Source organism: Onychomys torridus, chromosome 9 (assembly GCF_903995425.1).
Source record: "Onychomys torridus chromosome 9, mOncTor1.1, whole genome shotgun sequence".
Lineage (NCBI taxonomy): Eukaryota > Metazoa > Chordata > Mammalia > Rodentia > Cricetidae > Onychomys > Onychomys torridus.
The window spans coordinates 84,923,883-84,945,375 of record NC_050451.1 but is presented as its reverse complement, the minus strand read 5'-3'; positions in this window follow the sequence as shown (position 1 = coordinate 84,945,375).

Sequence of the window (21,493 nt, the reverse complement as noted above, 5' to 3'; positions counted from 1 at the left end):
AAAACAATGACATCATGAGATTTGCAAGTAAATGGATAGATCTAGAAAAAATCCATCCTGAGTGAGGTAATCCAGATTCAGAAAGACAAACATGGTATGTACTCACTCATAGGTAGATACTAGATGTAAAACATAGGATGACTAGACTGCTACACACAACTCCAGGGAGGCTCCAAAGAGGACCCTAAGAAAGACATCTAAGAAAGGGATATCCCAATGACAGAGAAATGGATGAGATCTACATGAGTAAACTGGATGTGAAGGGGGATAATGAAGGGCAAGGACCAAGGGAAAGAGAGTTTAGGGGAGCAGGATATCCCAGCTGGATCGAGAACAGAGGGAGAATAAGGAAAGAGACACCATGATAAATGAAGACCACAAGGGAATAGGAAGAAGCAAAGTGCTAGCTAGGTCCCCAGAAATCCACAAAGATACATCCATAATAGACTACTGGCAATGGTCGAGGGAAAGCCCCAAACTGACCTAGTCTGGTGATCAGATGGCCAAACACCCTAACTGTAGTGGTAGAACTCTCATCCAATGACTGAGGGAAGCAGATGCAGAGATCCACAGCCAGGCCCCAGGTAGAGCTCCAGGACTCCAATAGGCAAGAAAGAGGAGGGATTATATGAGCGAGATATGTTGAGACCACAAATGGAGAAATCACAGAGACAAATAGCCAAACTAGTGAAACACATGAACTATGAACCAATAGCTGAGGAGTCCCCATGGAATTGGATCAGGCACTCTGGATAAGTGACACAGTTGATTAGCTTGAACTATTTAGGAGTCCCCCAGGCAGTGGGACTGGGCCCTGTCCTTAGTACATGAACTGGCTTTTTGGAACCTAGGGCCTATGCTGGGGCACTTTGCCCAGCCTAGGTGAAGGCAGGAGGGGACTGGACCTGTCTTGACTGAATCTATCAGGCTGAGCTGAAGACCCAGCGGAGCCCTTGCCTTGGAGGAGGTGGGAATGGGGGATGATTTGGGGGGAGAATGGGGTGGAGCATGGGAGGAGGGAGGACATGGGAATCCTTGGCTGATATGTAAAATTAACTTAATTATAAAATTAAAGAAAGAAGCTCCTATAACACTGGGTTTCTTCACAGCTCTTCAAATGACCTGTAGTGTTAGCTGTTCCTCCCTACATTCCTACCTTTATTCTGCCCTTCCACCCTCTCCCTGTTCCATTCTCCTATTCTAGTTTCCCATGTATCCATGTCTAATACTGCAATGTATTTCCCATTCCTAGGAAGATCCCCCCTTTCCATCTGGTCCTTTACTATATCTGGAACCTCTGTAATTATTGTAAATAAAACATACATTATCTGAATCTTAAAATCAAGCACCTGCAATGTTTGTCTTTCTGGGTCTGTATTATGTGATTTGGGATGATTGTTTCTCTCTCCATATATTTAACTCCAATTTCATATTTCTTAATAGATGAGTAAAATTCCATATGCAACACATTTATTATCCATTATCAGCTGAAGGAAATCTAGGCAGTTTCCAATTTCTAATCATTACAAATTGAGCATCAAAAAATATGGAAGGACAAATATCTTTGTAACAATATATGAAGTCTTTTCAATATGTACTCAGAGGTGGTACATTTGAATCCTGTGGTAGATTTGTTTTTTAAGTTTTTGAGTAATCTCCTGTATTTATTTCATTTTTTTTCAATTTTTAATCTTAGTATTTCATTTATCCTACCAAATATTCTTATTCCCCTTATTACCATGCTACATCAAACAATTCAGTTTTTTCAAGTTTATATTGTATACATCTTTCATTTCCATGCATAAGTCTACTCCTAGGTTTTTGTTTTCATTTGGTTAGTTTTAATGGGTTTGACCATCAAATATTTTTGATTTGGTATGTTTGCTTTGTATCATCCTATTTTGCTGAAGTTATTTTCAAGATCTAAGAATTTTCTCATGCTCCCCACCCAAAACCCAAAATTCATAGAACAATAAATAAATATATATATATATATAGAGAGAGATAGATAGATAGATAGATAGATAGATAGATAGATAGATGATAGGTGGATGGATGGATAGATAGATAGATAAGATAGATAGATAAGATAGATAGATAGATAGATGATAGATGACAGATAGATAGATGATTGATAGATAGATGATAGATAGATAAATAGATGATAGATAGATAGATGATACATAGATGATACATAAATATATAGATAGATGATACATAGATGATAGGTAGATAGATAGATGATACATAGACGATAGATAGATAGATAGATAGATAGATAGATAGATAGATAGATAGATGGATGGATAGGTAACACTCATCTTAGAAGGCACATGGCAGCAGGGAAAACTCTGAGTAGTAAAACAGGGAAACAGATTCATTAGTAAAATGGAGACTCCTACAGGTAGCACAACAGCTGCTTCCAAATTCCATTACAGACCATGTAGGGAAAATAGCATAAAAGGACAAGATAAATCAGTGGGTCAATGTGCTTCAGATAAGCTGAGTTCAATCCCTCAATCTACATGGCAAAGACAACATCCAACTTAACTCCTGCAGTTCGGCCTCTAGGCCCCCTACCAAAGTCATAGCATTTAACTTATATTCGTGTACACACATACAACAATTAAATGTGAAGACATAAGAAAAAGAAAACACCATGATATTGGCAAGAAAACAGGCATGAAGACTGAAGAAACAATATAAAATTAAAGGAGATATGCACAGACTGTCATGTGCACTGACTCCACAACTTGATCAATGTAAACAGTACTGCAAGAAATGTGCCTATGTAGAGTGCTGGTATCATTCACTTGTTGACTTAGCGTTCTTTGTACTCTCAGAGGTGGTGATCCTGAGTTGTACTGTGCTTGTGCTTCTATTATTAGTCTTGGTGCAATTGGTTTTGTTTTTTAAAATAAAGTCCAAGTGTTTCCCATAGTGGCCATAGCAAAGTAAATTTTCTTTTTCCATGCTTACTGGCCAATATTTGCCTTTGTTTATTGACTTAACACTAGCCAGTGTGACTTGGAAGAGATGAGATTTTTTTTTTTTTTTTTCGAGACAGGGCTTCTCTGTGTAGCTTTGCGCCTTTTTCCTGGAACTCACTTGATAGCCCAGACTGGCCTCAAACTCACAAAGATCCGCCTGCCTCTGCCTCCCAAGTGCTGGGATTACAGGCGTGCGCCACCACTGCCCGGCAAGAGATGAGAATTTAATGCAGGTTTTTATTTGTTTCTCATTTCACTTTAACTCTGTTCTTCACTTGATTTTCTTTATTTTGAAATATTATAGATGTGAAAACATTTGGTTCCTTTTCTATATTTTGATATAGACATATTTTATTGACTTTCTACCAACTCCTTTGATCCTTCTCAATGTTTCACATCCCAGCAAGTGTCCTTCTACCCTGTATCTCCATTCTGATTAATAATACACTGTTTCTGTTTCTCTGTTGGCTAAGCATGATGAATAATCGTTTTCATGTTTATTTGCCATCTGTACATTTTTTATTTGATAACTAACCCTTCACTGGATTTTGCAGGTTTCTTTATGTCTTTGATTTCTCTGTATATTCTAGATATTATATGCAGAAAGAATTTTCTCACAAATGTTGACTCTCTCTTCACTCAATATATCTTTTTTCCATTGATAAGTAGAAGGTTTATATTCTCATTGTTGTTTCTTTGGTGTAGCTAAGGCTGTCCTCATGCTCACTACATAGGAGGAGAGGACTTTAAATTTTGACTCTCCTTCCCACCTCTTGAGTCCTGAGATCACAGGCTTTCATAGCCATACATAGCTAGTATGTTTTTTTTTTCTCAAAATAAGTATTCAGATGTGTCTTAAATTTTGAAATATGGCAATCCTAAAAATTAAATGCAAGAAGAATCTAGATTCAGACTTGTTAAAGCAGACCAAATTACTTTATTATACAAAAAATTACAAGTGTTTGAAAAATTTGTGAAATTGTGCTCTTTGGATTTATAAAAACTGTAGTTAGCACCAGAGTCAAAGAAAAAGCAAACAAAAAACCAACAACTTCAACAAAAATATGAGCCTATCCACCAAGCATAGATGCCCGAAGGAGTTTTCAAAACAAAAAAGCAAAAAGAGAATGCAAGTGGAACCTGATGCGTCTCTCTGCAGTTGGGGAGTAGGGATGAAATAAGTCAAGGAAAACAGGGTTCATTGATGAGAATTATGAGGAGCAGAGAGCATTTGCTAGACATCTTTTGAGGGTCACTCATTTTTATGCTGTTTGTTTTGTTTTATTGAAAATTCATTCATTGTAGTCTGATAAGTTTTCCCTGCCATACCTCTTGCCAGATTTCTCTCTCTCTCTCTCTCTCTCTCTCTCTCTCATCTCTCTCTCTCTCTCTCTCTCTCTCTCTCTCTCTCTCTCTCTCTCTCACACACACACACACACACACACACACACACACACACACATCCTATAAAAAATTGAAGCCATAATATATGGCAAAAGACCAGTAAGATGTTCTACTAAAAACACCATTGAGTTTCTTTGTGCAGGCACTCTTACTGTTCAGCTTACCCTTAAGTGTGGTTTTGATACTCAGTGAAATTCAATCACAGATAAATAATTTTCCTTTGTTTGTGGCCTTCAATTGGAGATAGATTCTTGGTTAGGGATGGGCAAATAACAGAGAAAGTGTGTCACAAATCATGGTGAACATGGCAAATTGACAGATTGTGTGTCAGGAATAATGCTGACTGATAATTTGACCTGCTGCCTATGTGATTCAATCCCCATGTTCATTCATGCCACCTTGAGACTTAGAAAGCTTGAATAGTAACACTGGAATCTCCACATGCCTTGGGTCATCAATAAAATACAAGTTACATTTGAAGACATTATACTGGCCAAGAATAGCAAAAGAGCTAGTTTAGTTAGGGCATAGTTTAGTTGCTGAATGCCTCCTTAGCATGTTCAAGTCTTGGGTGTGTTGCCCAGCACAATGGTAATACTTGACATGTAATATTCAGTAAATACAATTGATTGTTATTATGATCACATATGATCTACACATTTCATTATCCATTGTCTCAGGATTATGACTAATTTCACTGAAGTTCTTAAGAGCTTGTAAGATTTTATGTAATTGGGACCCATCTGACTTGCTCCTGTTTTTATCAAACTATGTTTTATGAGAACACATCTGTAATCATTTCTATTTCTTTTCATTTGGCTATACACCAGTAAGACCTAATACTTGTAACTGAGACAAACTTGTACATAAACTAGGTATGTTTGTTGCCTGGACCTTGACAGAAAGTCTTTACTTACCATTGCTCTAATGACATAGAAAATAGCAGTATGATCATTAAGCAGCATACATACAAATGAAAAGACAAAATACAATCATCTGAAATTCCTGTAAATGACCGTACCTTGCTAAGATCAACTTATAACATGGTAATGACTGTAGCTAGTTTACTTAAAAAATAATGTGACCTAATTATGATATTCCTAATCATTTCAGTAGCTCTAATTCTTAAATATTATGCAAAGAAAGTGACAAGAAATATGAGAAAATTTGGCACAGTGAATATAGAAGTAAAATCCTAAAGTTTCCTAATTTAGTTATGTAAAGAAACATTACTTTATAAGATGCTATGCTAAGGCTTTATAGAATGTCCAAGTGAAGAATTAGAGTCATTTCCACAGACATGTAGCCATATACAAGTAAAATACACAATTAAGTTATATGGTATAGTTTGTTAATCCACACTGCTAAAAGAGACAAAGAAAAGAAATTTCTAGCACAGAAAAATATATCAAATATGAAACCTTGAATATATTTTTGGTATTATATAAATTTTGATATTTCCATATATACTAATATTTCTGATATGCCATTTTAAGGATAAGAAGCAAGACCTAGTGTTCATAGTAAAGCTTACTTTATTTTAACCTTTTCATTCCCATCTTACTGTTCTATATGTGTCTTTGGTTCATAATTAACTTGATTGTCTTTTGTCATATAAAAAAATCAAACTGTGCTTATAGCAAAACCTTGTTTTCCCCTTTAGCTTCTCACTGTTTTAGTAGAGACACAAAGGACAAGGGTTGCTGTTGGAAAATCACCCTTGAGGCAATCCTAGAAACCACATATCTTTCTACAACTTTGGTTTTCATCATAGCTTTAAATTAATAAACTAGACTAATTCAAAAGCTTTAATGTGGACTGGGGTACTGAAGAATGTGCATGAGGTATTTTCTCTTTTAAGTTGTACAGTGCTTGATATAAAAACAGGTTTTTTCTTTTTCATTTGTTGAAGACTATTGAATACCTTAATGCGCCATATTGACAGAGTAATAAAAAGAGCAAATTGCATTTCAGGCCTAGTGCCAACATCATTAAACTCCCAGTCATACACCAAAGAATGACGGGGGCAAAACAAAAGCTCTTCCTGCAGCTCAGCTCAGACCCTGTGAACCATAATCAGTAGCCTTTATCTCTACTCAACAACAAAACCAAAGCTCTAAAGTCTTCTGACTTCAGGCATGTATAATTTATCCCATTTTTTATTTTTTAAAGTTCATTAATAATACTTGTTTGAAAACTAGAATGATTGATTTCTTTCCATTCCAAAATGATTGAGTATCTCACACCCCTACATAGATATTCCACTGTTCAAATTTACTTATGAAGAATTTAAATGTGCCAGAGTTAATACCACTTCCATTTGAATCAGTGATTTCCCTAAAACCTTATTCTACAAATTAACACAGGACTTGTCCATAGCCAATTGAACAATAGGGGGAGATGTTTGGTCAATGCTACCAAACTATATCTTTGTAAAATATCAGACTAAATTAAGAAGTCTATCTTCCAAGTAGTCTCTATCATGAGACATACATAAGAAAGAAAAACATCTCACATCTGCATTACAAAGTGCAGAAATTTTGTATGATGTGGCACAAAATATGAATTAAAGAAAAAAGTAATCTTTTATTTAAAAACTCATATTTTTCATTATGGCATTTGTATTAGATAAAAATAAATTAAACCTGTTCCACTTACATAAAACACTTTCTAATTTACAAAGAAGTATTTTAGATGTCAAAAAAAAACAGACCAAAACATCAGGACAATAGTTCTATATGCACTCAGACCAAAATTCTTTTCTGTTACTTTTTGGAAAACCCTTTGTGATAGAAAATGTTTGAATTTTACTGTTCAGCCTTAAAATATGAATCTTCAGTTGCCTTATACCACATCTCAGGAAATGGTCCAGCAGGTTTGTGGTAGTTCAAATGGGATTCATCTTAAGTATCGATCCTTTATCCCATGACAACACTCCCATCTAGGAAGTCTTCAGATCTTTGAAATCCTCATTTTTGTTCAGTTGACTGTGAACTTAGCTGCCTGCTCTTTCCCAATTGCAATATGTTGGGAAGCTTTCAATAGATTTCTTTATGAACCGTTTTTAAAAAACCTACATTGTAGGATCTCCAGGGAGTACAAACTCAAAGATTTCAGATACTTTTCTAATGTAATAAAACTAGCTATGAAATCGTTCATACATAGAAGAGAAAAAAAATGAAAATTATATTTGCATATTCTATACTTGACTCAATGACACACTTAAGAAAATCTAGAATTGTAATTCAATGTAACTGAACTATCACATAAAACAGAATGTATGATTATTATGAGGTACGTCTGCAATGATAAACCGCTTTATGTGCCATGATCACTGATAAACTTGTTACCACAAACTAAATCATCTCATTCTAAACAAGGAATGGAATGATTGAACTGAGTTATCAGAAGACAGTTAATTTAAAAAGGAACGATTTATGACAACATATAAATAAAATGCAAAATAAAGTTCTACTGTAGGTAATTGTGGGCAAAGGATAAAGGAATGGATTAAAACAAAATCTCAGTGTCAATGATACATACCATATGCATCAGAAGGGGATACCTGTTGTGTTAGAACAGAAAATGAGAAACAGGCACTAAGAACTATTCAATTCAATGATGACTGTGGATCTTTGTGAGTGTTGTTAGAGGATTGGTGAATTTCAAATGAAGGAATGTGTTTTTTCAGTGACTATGAAGCAGAAGAGTAACCATCAGAATAAAATGTGCAAGAAGGGATAGCTTGAAGAATCAGGTATTTAACTGCCTAAATACAGAGAAATTTCATTAAAATAATTTTAGAAACAACCTGAAATTTTTCTTTTACAAAAACCTTATTTTTTTGTGTTTGTCTGAATAGATATATATGTATCTTGCTAGGGTAGTATGATAGTTTAAATGTATTAAATGAATAAAAGAATAATGTTATATATAAAATTGTTCTGCTGATTGAAACAAAGTAACTTGAGGTTAGATTTCATAAAAAAGAAATATATAAGCTATGATAACTAGATTTATGTTGATGTCTCTTAGCAAATGTTTCCTTTGTTCTCATTTTCTCATAGTTTGTTGAGTATATAAACTTTGCAGTTTCTGGAACCATACTACAGAAAAGTAAAATAATATTTTATTTAATGCCATGTAGGGAGACAGTTTGGCCTTCTCTTCTTGATTTAGAAGGTATCAGTGTGGAGCTTACAAATTTAGTCTACATCTTTGGATTAAGCCATTCCAGAACAAGCAGGAACTAAGAGAGCAAGAGAAATGAATTTCCATCTCATGGAATGGATCTTATTTCAAGCAGACATCAGTTGGTTACTCCCACAAGGTGTGTGCCATCATTGCCCTAGAAGGTTTTGTGGTTATTCTTCTCTTTTGGTAACCTGTAGAGTGCCTTTCCATTTCATAGACATTAGAACATGGGGGCGAAAGTTCTATGTAGGCATCAGCTCAACCTCTCCATATTTGATGAATTGTGCAAATATTATCTTTAACAATGGGATCTTGCAGTCAGTTAGTACAGACCAGACAAAATACTTGGAACATTGCAGGTATAAGCAAGAACCATAGACTAGATAGAGACCTGGGGTAAAACCAAATACTTCTGGTCTGAAAAAAAGGAAAAACAACTACAATTACTCTTGTGATATTCTACTGTACTCATAGATCAGTGCCTTATCCTGCCACCATCAGAGAGGCATCCTCCTGCAACAGATGGGACCAGATGAAAAGACATACAGATGGACATTATACTGAGAGAGAGAGAGAGAGAGAGAGAGAGAGAGAGAGAGACCTTGGAACAGCCCTAAACAAGATGTCTCAATCAATTCCCTCCCCTTAGAGTTCAGAGAAACCCTTAGCAGAGGAGGCAGAAGGAGTGGAGGGTAAAAAGCAAACAAAGGACACCAGGAGAACAGGTTCCTCTAAAACATCTGAGCAAAGCTCACAAGACCTCATGGAAAATGAAGTAGCAATCACAGGTCTGCATGAGGTCCTTTGCATATTAACTTTTTTTTTGCATGTATACTATAGCATTCAGTTTAGTAGTTTTATGGGACTCCTAAACGTGTAAACAAATGGGTCTTGGTTGGATTCCTGTGCTTTCTCATGGGGCTCTTTGCCTTCTCTGTTTACTTGTCCTGTTCAATTTTGATATGATGTTTTTATTTTATCATATTATATTTTCTTTTGTTATGTTTTGTTGTTATCTCTTAGGAGCCTATTCATTTCTAGAGGGAGACTGAAAGGGAGTGGATCCAGATGACAAAGGAGGTGGGGAAATGGAACAATTAGAGAGAGGAGAAACTCTATTTAGATTACAGTGTATAAGAACATAATCTCCATGTTTAATAAAAAGGAAGAAAATTAAAAATGAGAGAGAGAAGTGAGTTTCTCTTATTTTTGAAAATTCATTCTATATAGGTAGAGTCAGAATTGTTGCTGCAAATTTGAGGCCAAATTTCAGGATAGACCGGGCTGCATAGCCATGTGTTTTCTAAAAATATAAATATTTGTGGTATCTAAAGATGTATATTTATCTAACAAATGTAAGAATATTGTATGTACTTGAAGAAATGGTGTGATCAATGAGTTTGTTATAGATAACTGTACAAAATTCTTAATGGCATTAACTAAAAACAAGCAAAAATCCTGTGTTTCTAATGATATAGCCATACTGAAGAGTGAGATCTCAAGTGTTAGTATGACAATATTTTTCTACTGATCCCTGTGTTGAAAAACCATTAAAACTTTCCCAATCTGTGGCTTGTTTGGATTCATTACCCACAGAATGTCAGTGATCGGTAGCTTCATTGTTCTGCAACATTCCAAGAATATTCAGCAAGGGGACTTCTAGTTCATTCAAATTTTTAAAGTTTTAGTTTATGTTGTAGAACAGAGTACTTGGATTCTGCTCATTAGCCTTTCTTTCTGTCTTGAACTTCTCTTTTTTAATTTTTAAAAAATATTTATTTATTTATTGTGTCTACAGCACTCTGTCTGCATGTACACCTGCGACCAGAAGAGGGCGCCAGATCTCATTGAGGAGGCACCACCATGTAGTTGCTGGGAATTGAAGTCAGGACTTCTGGAAGAACACCCAGTGCTCTTAACCACTGAGCCATCTCTCTAGGCCCCTGTCTTGAACTTCTCAAAGCAAGGTGGCTAGAAAGGATACAGGAGCATCTATAAAAAATGGAATTTGGCATTCTCTAACACTTAGCCTCAAATTTTGCATGATATCATGCCTACCTTATGCTGTTCTCAAAAGTAATCATATCATGGGTATATTTCATTATACAAAGGATAGGAAATTTAACTACCTAACTTCATGGGAGTTCAAGTGCTGCATTAAAGGTGTAATGCCAGGACAATAGTGATGCATGCCTTTAATCCCAGCACTCAAGAGCCAGAGGCAGGCAGATCTCTGTGAGTTCATGATTACCCTGATCTACAAAGCAAGTTCAAAGATAGCCACAGTTGTTATTCAGAGAAACCTTGTCTTGAAAAGACCAAAACAATAACAGTAAAAACATGTAATGCCTGTAACTTCTCAGTGCTTAGATACTCCTCTAGGTAATAGATACTGATTTAAACAAATGATGGTAGTTTTATAAATCTTGTAACCGTTCCTCAACTTCTTTCTGGAAACTTGTATTCTAAATTAAGGATTTACGTCTAACAAATTGAAATGTACCTTTTAATAGACATTCAGTACATGAGCTGAGCATAGTTACACTATACATGCCTGTCATCCATGCTGAAGCAAAAAGATTGCAAGTTTAAAACAAAGGTGGACTCCACAGTAAGTTCAAGATCACTCTTGACCACTCAAGGAGGCCCACATCATACAAAAGAATCATACTGACCAATTGTATAATCATTAATCAATTACTTTTTATTATGAATCAATAAAAATTTTCAAAAACCTTTACTGCTAATAGTTAATGATTATTTCAGTAATGTTGAATAAGAAACAACTCTAAAACTTAATAGCATAAAACAAGTATAATTTTTTCTTACATAAGTAATTTCTTTTCCATTTATCAAACATGTCAGGGTCTGGGTGAGCAAGATTCAGCAGAGACTGGCTAAGCTTGACTCAAGCTTCAGACTACATTTATTTCTCATAATCTCTTGCCTAGTGGGTTATCTCCTATGTTTTCTCCTCATGGTAGAGGTGAGATATCAAGAGGACTAATTCAGTAGTACAAGGAAATTTCAAACTAGTGCTTAGCTTTGCATTCATATAACTTTAGTAAAAATAAGTCATATTGCTGCATCCAATATCAATGCAGTAAACATTATATACTATGTGTAATAGAAGGACATGAAAAAAGAGCTGGGCTCTAGTGAGAATTGTATGTTGAATTAAGGCTTGGTGGGAAGTGCCTTTAACTATTAAGTCATGGCATTACTGTTCCATGTGAATTTAATCTTTATAAATATCACCCATTTATTGACCACGATCAATCTATCAATACGTGGAAACAATCACTTATTTTTATAGTTCAGAAGAATGTTTTCTCACAGGCATCTTTCTTTTTCTCATAAATAAGAAAGGGATGGAAATCATTTATTTAGAATTTCCATTGTTCAAAGAATGTAAGCATTTTTTCGAAGTAAAAGAGGTGAGAGTATTTATGCACATAGAACATGATTACATTTCTGTAAGTCTACTGTGAATCAAAATATTTGAATTTTCCTTTTGCCTCCAAATAATTTTATTTTTTTCTTTTTTAAGTTATTTAATTAATTATTTAGATATTTCATATCCCAAATGCAGTTTCCCCTCCATCCTTTCTACCCACTGCCTCCCCCCAGTTCCCTTCCCCATCCACCCTTGAGTTTCCATTCAGAAAAGAACAGGCCTCCCAGGGAAGTCAACAAAACATGGCATATCAAGTGACAGTAAGACTAAGCACCTCCCTTTGTATTAAGGCTCAACAAGGCAACCCAGTATGAGTAGTAGAGTCTCAAAAGCCAGCAAAAGAATCAGACATTGCTCCCACTGTTAGGAGTCCCACTAGAAGACCAAGCTACACAACTGTCACATATATGCAGAGGGCCTAGGTCAGTCTTATACAGGTACCAAATTGTTGGTTCAGTTTCTGTGAGCTCTTAGGAGCCCAGGTTAGTTGATTCTGTAGCTTTTCTCATGGTGTCTTTGACTCCTCTGGTTCCTAAAATTCTTTCCCCGTCTCTTCAGCGTGATTCTCCAGGCTCTGCCTAATATTTATCTGTGGGTCTCCCAACTGTTTCAATCATTTACTTGCTGAAGCCTCTCTGATGAGTATTGAACTATACTATAATCTATGAGTATAGCAGAATATTGTTAGGCATCATTACATTGACAGTTTTCTCCCCTCAAGTTGTGTTTGGTTTTCTGCTAGGTCTCTGGGCCATCTAGCCTCTGGACACTCCAGGCAGTGTCAGAGATGGGCTCATTCTTTTTGCATGAGTTTCAGGCTGGAACAGCCATTGGTTGGCCACTCCCACAATCTCTGCACCACCCTTATCCCAGCATATTTTATAGACAGGAGAGCCTCTAGATTGAAGATTATGTGGCTGGGTTGGTGTCCCAAACCCTCCACTGGAAGTCACGTCTGTTGATAGAAAGTGGACTGCTAAAAATGGAGTACAGATCTAAACAGAGAATTCTCAACCGAAGAATCTCAAATAGCTTTAAAATGTGATCAATGTCCTTAGCCATCAGGGAAAAGCAAATCAAAATGACTCTGAGATTCTGTCTTACACCTGTCAAAGTGGCTAAGATCAGAAACACCAGTGACAACTCATGCTGGAGAGGGTGTGGAGCAAAGGGAACACTCTGTAATTGGTGATGGAAGTGCAAACTTGTACAGCCCTGTTGGAAGTCAATACGGTGGTTTCTTGGAAAACTAGGAATCAATCTCCCACAAGACCCAGCTATACTACTCTTTGGCATATATCCAAGGACTGCTCAATCAATACACAAGAACACTTGCTCAAGTATGTTCCTAGTACCTTTATTTGCAATATCTAGACCTAGAAACAACCTAGATGTGACTCAACTGAAAAATAGATAAAGAAAATGTAGTACCTTTACAGAATAGATTAAGGCACAGCTTTTAAAAACAATGACATCATGAAATTCAAAGACAAATGAATGGAACTAGAAAAAAAAAAATCATCCTCAGGGAAGTAACCCAGACCCAGAAAGGCAAATATGGTATATATTCATTTACAAGAGGAGATTAGCTTTAAAGTAAAGGATAACCATGCTACAATTTGGAGACCCAGAGAAGCTAGGTAACAAGGAAGGCCCAAGAACATTAAGATCTCCCTGGGAAGGGGAAATACAAGAGATTTGTGGGTGGACTGGGGATGGTTGGGGATGGGAACGTGAGGTGCAAGTGGGGTGATGAGAGAGTACTGAAAATGTATAATAAACAACGACATCATGAAATTTGTAGGTAAATGAATGGAATTAGAAAATATCACCCTGGGTGAGGTAACCCAGACTCAGAAAGACAAACATGGTATGCACTCCTCATAAGTGGATACTATATGTAAAGCAAAGGCTAATCAGACTAAAACTCACAGCTCCAGAGAAGCTAGCTAACAAGGAGGTCCCAAAGAGGGACACGTGGCTTGCCCTGGGAAGGGGAAATAGATGAGATCTCCTGAGAAAACTGGGGCCAAGGATGTATTTGGGGTTTTCTCCAGTCCTGCCCAGCCCCACAGACCCCACAACTGCTTATAAGATAAACACACAAAGACTTGTATTACTTATAAACTGTATGGCTGTGGCAGGCTTCTTGCTATCTATATTATCTTACACTTAATTTACCCATTTTTATTAATCTATAAGTTGCCACGTGGTTTGTGGCTTACAGGTACTTTACATCTTCTCATGGCAGTGGCTGGCAGCATCTCCTGACTCAGCCTTCTTCTTCCCAGAATTCTCCTTGTCTGCTTATCCTGTCTATACTTCCTACCTGACCACTGGCCAATCAGCATTTTATTTATCAGTCAATCATAACAACACATTTTCTCAGCATACAGATCATTGCACAGCACAAGGAGAGGCAATAGAGGGGAGGGGATGTGGGATGAGAACATGAGGGAATGGTCCAGCTGGGGAGGGACAAAGAGGGAGAGCAATAAAAGAGATATCTTGATAGAGGGAGTTATTATGGGATTAGGGAGAAACTTAAAAAAAAAAAAACAGAAAAAGAAAATGCCTACTGGAAAGGGAGAATATTTCATACTGGAGAAAGAGAAAAACCTAATGCAAGGGAAACTCCCAGAGTTCTACAAGGATGATGCCAGCTAAGACTCTGCAGATACACAGCCTGAAGTGACCATCTCCTTCAACCAGGCAAGGCTTCCAATTTAAGCATATCTTTAATACTCATATTTTTCCACTTTCCAGTTCTCTGAAACATTTGATGATGTTTCTATTGAGTTTATAGTATTTTACAGTTATGTATATGTAAAGAAAAATTTCCATTTATGCTATACATTTATCTTCACTAACAAAGCCTTTTATTTGTGTCTTTTTTAAAAGGCATGGTCTCATAGTATGCCAGGGTGCCCTGGAATTTGTTAGGTAGCTGATAATTTTGTGTTACAAAAGTTACTAAATACCCTACATTTGTTCTCCCAAGAGACACCATACTCAGTTTATACAATACTGGGGATCAAACTTACAGCTTTATGCTTGTTATGCAAGGACTCAAAAAATGATTCTTATGATCTGCTTAAATTCTCAGTAGTATGGTTCTAAATTTCATGTTTTCTTTTAGATAAAAACAGAACTCCATCTGAACTATAGAATCACTTACACCTGGACACAATGAGTAACTTCATGATTCCATATCACAATAAAATGTTCAGGTAATTTAGAATTATTTATTTGTTTAATACTTTTAATTTTTATTTTTAGCTAAGAGATGACTGAACATCTTATTAATAGCATATTTAAGACATTTTTGAAAAAAATCTATATATTTTTAGTTTATTCAATATTCTTTTTGTTCTTTACTCTTCTCTCATATAATACATCCCAACTGCAGCCTTGCCTCCCTCTGCTCCCCCAGTTCCTCTGATCTCTGCTCTCCTCCTGATCCATTATTTCCCTGCTTCCCTTCAGAAAAGAGCTTGCAATTTTTTAACTTATTTTTGAGTTTTATGATTTATTAGCTTTAATTATGTGTGTCTGTCTGAATATGAGCATGTGCATGTGAATCCAGGTATATTTGGAGACCAGACACATTGAGTCTTCCTGAAGCAGGAGTTATGAGAACTTGTAAGTGGCAGAATATAGGTCCCAGGAACCAAACTCAGATCTGTTAGAAGACCAATAACTAATCACAACTGTGAACCCTCTCTAGTCCTCAAATTATTTATATACTATTCTTATATGGGAAAAAGCATTTTGTATCTCTAGTATGAGCTCTTTATTTAATGGGGCACAAATGTTTGCAAACAAACTACACTTTCGATTGTATTATAATAATACAACAGTATAATCCTTAATGCTCTATTACTGACACTATATCAACATTTGAATAATAACTTGTATATTATTCACAGAATATATTTCTTTCTAGTCATTCTTATTTTATGCATTCTGAATAATAAATTAAATTGTAGTTATGTATTCATGGACTATATCATAGACCACCAATCCATGTCAGAGTGGGAACTCAAAAATGTCAAAGGCAAATGGACCATTTATTTCTTTTCATTGTAATGCTAAATATTGATGTCAGCTTCATAGGACCTAGAACTGTCAAAAAGACAATGGTTCTGGGCAAATATGTGAGGGATAATTTTCAGTTATATAATTTGAATGGGAAGAATCACTCTAAACGTTGGTGGCATCATTCCATGTGTTGGACGCTTCTACTAAATAAAAAGACAAAACGAGGCTAAGCATTAGAATTTCTATCTCTCTGCTTCCTGACTATGAAAGTAATATAGCCAGCTGCCTCCAGCTCCTGTCATGATGGCCTCTCCTTACTGCACTCTACTGTCAAACCATGAGGCATAGTGAAAGCTCCTCCCTTTATTAGATTTGTCAACTATTTTGCTTCAGCAACTACACAAGCAAGTAAAGTTAGACTGAAATTAGGAAAAAAGTGCTAGATAAACTCATCAACATTAACTCATTAGAAGTTGTCTTTATTATAATGCTGATGATTACTTAACAGATACTACAATAATGTTTTAAGCATAATTAACAGAAAAATCAAGAAAATCCATTTAATAGTATAATAAAAATAGTCTACTTAGTGTTGCTTTTCTTCAATGAGTTATGGCTGTGGTAAATGTTTCAGTTCTTCATCTAGATCTCACCACATATAATATATAAGTAACATGACTATTAAATGTGGATGTAAGATTACACAAGGTAACTATCACTTGAGAGCCTCCTGGGATTTTTTTCTATTTCTGATTTCTATTCCTATCTTATACAAATTTGGAAAATTCAGTCACAAGAGCCTTTACATCAATGCAAAAAAATTGAAGTAAATGATCTATGACACTCTTTATTTGAAGATATTATTATTATCTTATTCTGTCTTAAACATTCCCATGGAAACATTAATACTGGATAATTTAGCTCAAGCTATAGAATTTGACCTCCAGACAAAACAGTTTTAAATGCTTGTTTTCCCATATATTTCATGAAGCTGCAATTTCTTCTTCATTTAAAAAAATAAGACAGTCATTTTTGATATTCCATATTGTAAAAGGGAACAAAATTATTTTTCTACCTAAAGCAGCAAATGATGAGAGAGACCTTGTATAATTATCAATAACGAACCACTATATTTAAATGTAATTGAATAATTTCATCTCTACAAATACTGATGAGCAAATATCAACTCACAAAGTATTCTTTCTCTTTGTAATTCATTCATAAGATTCAAGCTACCTTATTCCACCATGTCAATTTACTGTTTGTAGGAGAGTAACCGAGTGAACTTTGACCAATCTATAGTTCTAAACCATCTTCTTTCAAAGGAAAATGATGCTTTCTTCAATGAAATACATAAAAACACCAAGTATATGCCTAATTGCCCAGCTGGCTGTGTTTAGAATAAAACACTGCAAAGCTGATTGGTGAATTGATTTTGCCATTTGCTGTGGTTTTCTGCAAGCATCTAATCAATTGGATAGTTTGTGCTGACCCATTTTTGGGTTATTGTGTTCTCTGTAATATTTCTCTTCAAGACCATTTTAGACTTACGTATTTTTATACATTTGTAAAATGAAAACACTTTATTTATGCTGATTCTATAGCTTCTGTATGCCAGAGACCTGTAAAGTACAGATGCATATAATTTTAAAAATTAAACCACTGTTCAGCATGAAAAGTTTCCACCTCAAATGTATTCAGTGCAGAAAAAAATTTAATTAAGTTAAGGGACTAAATTCTGAGATACAGGAATTTGATCAGTACCTCAATAACACATTTGGTATACACCCTAACCTGTACATTCCTCCCATAAATACAAAGGTTCTAGAATTTGGAAGTAACCTTATATGTCCTCTATCGAAACAAGCCATCTGACAGTTGAATTCCCTCTACAACATCTCCACCATGTGGTTATTTGGCCAAGTCACTACTAGTGAATCAAAACACAGTTAGATGAAGATTTTGTTGTTTCAGTCTACTTCCATGAAGACTTTCTTTACACTAAACTAAAACTAATAGACCTGACACTTGTAATATTAGACTTATTACTATGTTTCAATCACAGAGACCATAAATCCAAATCACTTATTAATATTTTGTTCATACTGAAGATCTTAGAAGAGATATAGGTACCAACAAGGCTCTGTGCATTTCTGACTGATGTCTATTAGAATTGTATAATATGTTTATATTCCTATTGATACACAGAACTTCAAATTGTACATTATGGACTATGTGGTTGCTGGTTAGCAGAGTACCAGATCATTATGAAATCAACAACTATTATTCTTGAGTTGATGCTTCATTTTATGCCATGAATTTGGTAGAAATGGTAGTATGCTACTAAAATATTGTCTACAACTCTTAGTTGTTAAAAGATTTAAAAATAATCACTCTTTGATTATTCTGGAATTTTTTCTCTTTTAAAACTATTGCAATACATGTAATATGATCATAGTCCTAAGTTCTTTTAACATGCAGCATGTCTTACAAATAAAAGGCTAAAATAGAAGTAAATTCATAAATGTAATATTTAATAATAATTGTGACTTATACAAAGTAAAAACTCTTTTATCTCTCTAGTGGAAATCATAAAGAAGGGTGTAGCCCAAGGATATTAAAGACACATATGGCATTGCCATATTCATTTGTATGCTTACATTTGTATGCTTTTTTACATTTTTATTCATGTATAAAACTTTAAGTCTACATTTGTATGAGTATAAGGAGTAAAAGAAATGTATGTTTTATTATTGCAATAGTTTCAGTTTTAAAAGTCATATTCCTACTAATTAGAAAAGCACACTAAAGGAGGAACCACACATTCCAAGCACAGATGACATTTTCACATGTAAGTCACAAGAAATAAGATTTATCGTATGTAAGTCACACAAAAAGACATACACTGAAAGACTAAGGAACACAGGAAGCTGGATTCTGTACTCACAAAAGTTAATGCTTATACAACCTGTCATAAAAACCTTACAGTTCTGCTATACCATTCTTTGACATATTCCCAAGGAATGCTCAATCATACCACAAGGGCACATGCTCAGCTATATTCATAGAAGCATTGTTTATAATAGCGAGAACCTGGAAACAACCTAGATGCCCCTCAACTGAAGAATGGATAAATAAAATGTGGTGCATATACACAATGGAGTACTACACAGCAGAGAAAAACAATGACATCATGAGGTTTGCAGGCAAATGGATAGATCTAGAAAAAATCATCCTGAGTGAGGTAACCCAGACTCAGAAAGACAAACATGGTATGAACTCACTAATAGGTGGATACTAAATGTAAAACAAAGATGACCAGACTGCTACTCACAACTCCAGGGAGGCTACCTAGTAACGAGGATCCTAAAAAAGACATCTAAGAAAGGGATCGCCCAATGACAGAGAAATTGATGAGATCTACATGAGCAATCTGGACATGAAGGTGGAGTAATGAAGGGCAAGGGTCTGGGGAAAGAGAGCTTAGGGGAGCAGGAGATCCCAGCTGGATCAAGAACAGAGAGGGAGAACAAGGAAAGAGACACCATGATAAATGAAGACCACATGGGAATAGGAAGTAGCAAAGTGCTAGAGAGGTCCCCAAAAATCCACAAAGATACCTCCACAATAGACTACTGGCAATGGTTGACAAAAAGCTCAAAACTGATCTACACTGGTGATCAGATGGCCAAATATCCTAACTGTAGTGATAGAACTCTCATCCAATGACTGATGGAAGCAGATGCAGAGATCCACAGCCAGGCCCCAGGTGGAGCTCTGGGAGTACAATAGGCAAGAAAGAGGAGGAATTGTATGAGCGAGAGATGTTGAGACCATGATTGGAAAAAGCACAGGGACAACTAGCCAAACTAGTGGAAACACATGAACTATGAACCAATAGCTGAGGAGCCCCCAACTAGATCAGGCCCTCTGGATAAGTGAAACAGTTGATTAGCTTGAACTGTTTGGGAGGCCCCCAGGCAGTGGGACCCATGCCTGTCTTTAGTTCATGAGCTGGCTTTTTGGAGCCTGGGGCCAATGCTGGGACACTTTGCTCAGCCTGGATGAAGGGAGGAGGGGACTGGACCTGCCTTGACTGAATCTACCAGGCTGAGCTGAATCCCCAGGGGAGTCCTTGCCCTGGAGGAGGTGGGAATGTGGGGTTGATTGGGAGAGGGGAGGGTAGGAGAAGGGAGGATAGGGAATCCGTGGCTGATATGTAAAATTGAATTAAATTAAAAAATTTAAATACAACAACTTGCTAAAAAATATTTAAAAAATTAAAGGCAAATCTGTTAGAATTAAAAAAAAAATTTACAGTTCTTAAAGATTTCTAAAATTAGCAATTTTGAAGTCAAATTTTGTTATTAGGAAATAACATTGTTTTGTTTTGTTTTTTTAACCTAACATAATCTTGGTATCATCCACTGACTGTCTAGGAATATTGCTTCAATGTTTTAATAGTACAGCACTGGATTAAAAGTCTTAACAATAGTTCAAAATATATTTTACATAGCCATCCCATTCATAGGAATAAGGTTTTGGGTCCTCAGTTGCCTTACTCAGAATAATTATTTCCAGCTCTATCTACTTACCTGTGAACATCATAATTACATTTTTCTTTATAGCTGAATAGTATTCTTTTTGAATACATACTACATTTTCTTTATCTGGTCATCAGTTTATGGACATCTAAGCAGTGTCTATTTCTTTGGTAATGTAAATAAAATTGTAGTGAACATAGATGGTTAAGTATTCCTCCAACAAGACATAGAGTCTTTGGGGGATATTAACCCAAGAATGATATGACTGGAAGATAGTTCAGATCTATTTCTATACTTTTGAAGATACCCCACAGTGACTTCCATAGTGGCTGTCACAGTTTACCCTCCCATCCACAGTGAATAATCCTTCTCCTTTCCTTGCATCCACCCCAGAGTTTGTTCTTTTTTTTTTTAAATCTTACTAGGGTGAGATGAAATCTCACAGTAGTTTTAATTTGATTTTCTTGAGGGCTAAGCTTACTTACTAACTTTTTACTATTTTAGAGGTTTTTATTGTCTTTTGATAATTCATTGTTTGGTTCCATGACTCAATTTTAATTGGGATTTTTTTTATTATATTATATAGTGTTTGTTAATTTGAGTTATTTAAAAATTCTAAGAACTATCACTGTCAGACATATAAAGATCACTTTAATATGCTATAGCTCCCTTGTCATTGGAATAATGGAATTTTTAGATATATATATATATATTTTGATTTTCATGTTTCTATATGCCAATTTTGGTTATTAATGGCTCAAGATAAGTCTGTATTAAAATACATAAAGGAAGTCTGTTACTTGGTATGCTAACAAAAATTAGGGGTCTTTTTCAATGGTTCAGTTGGTAGAGATCTTCTTATG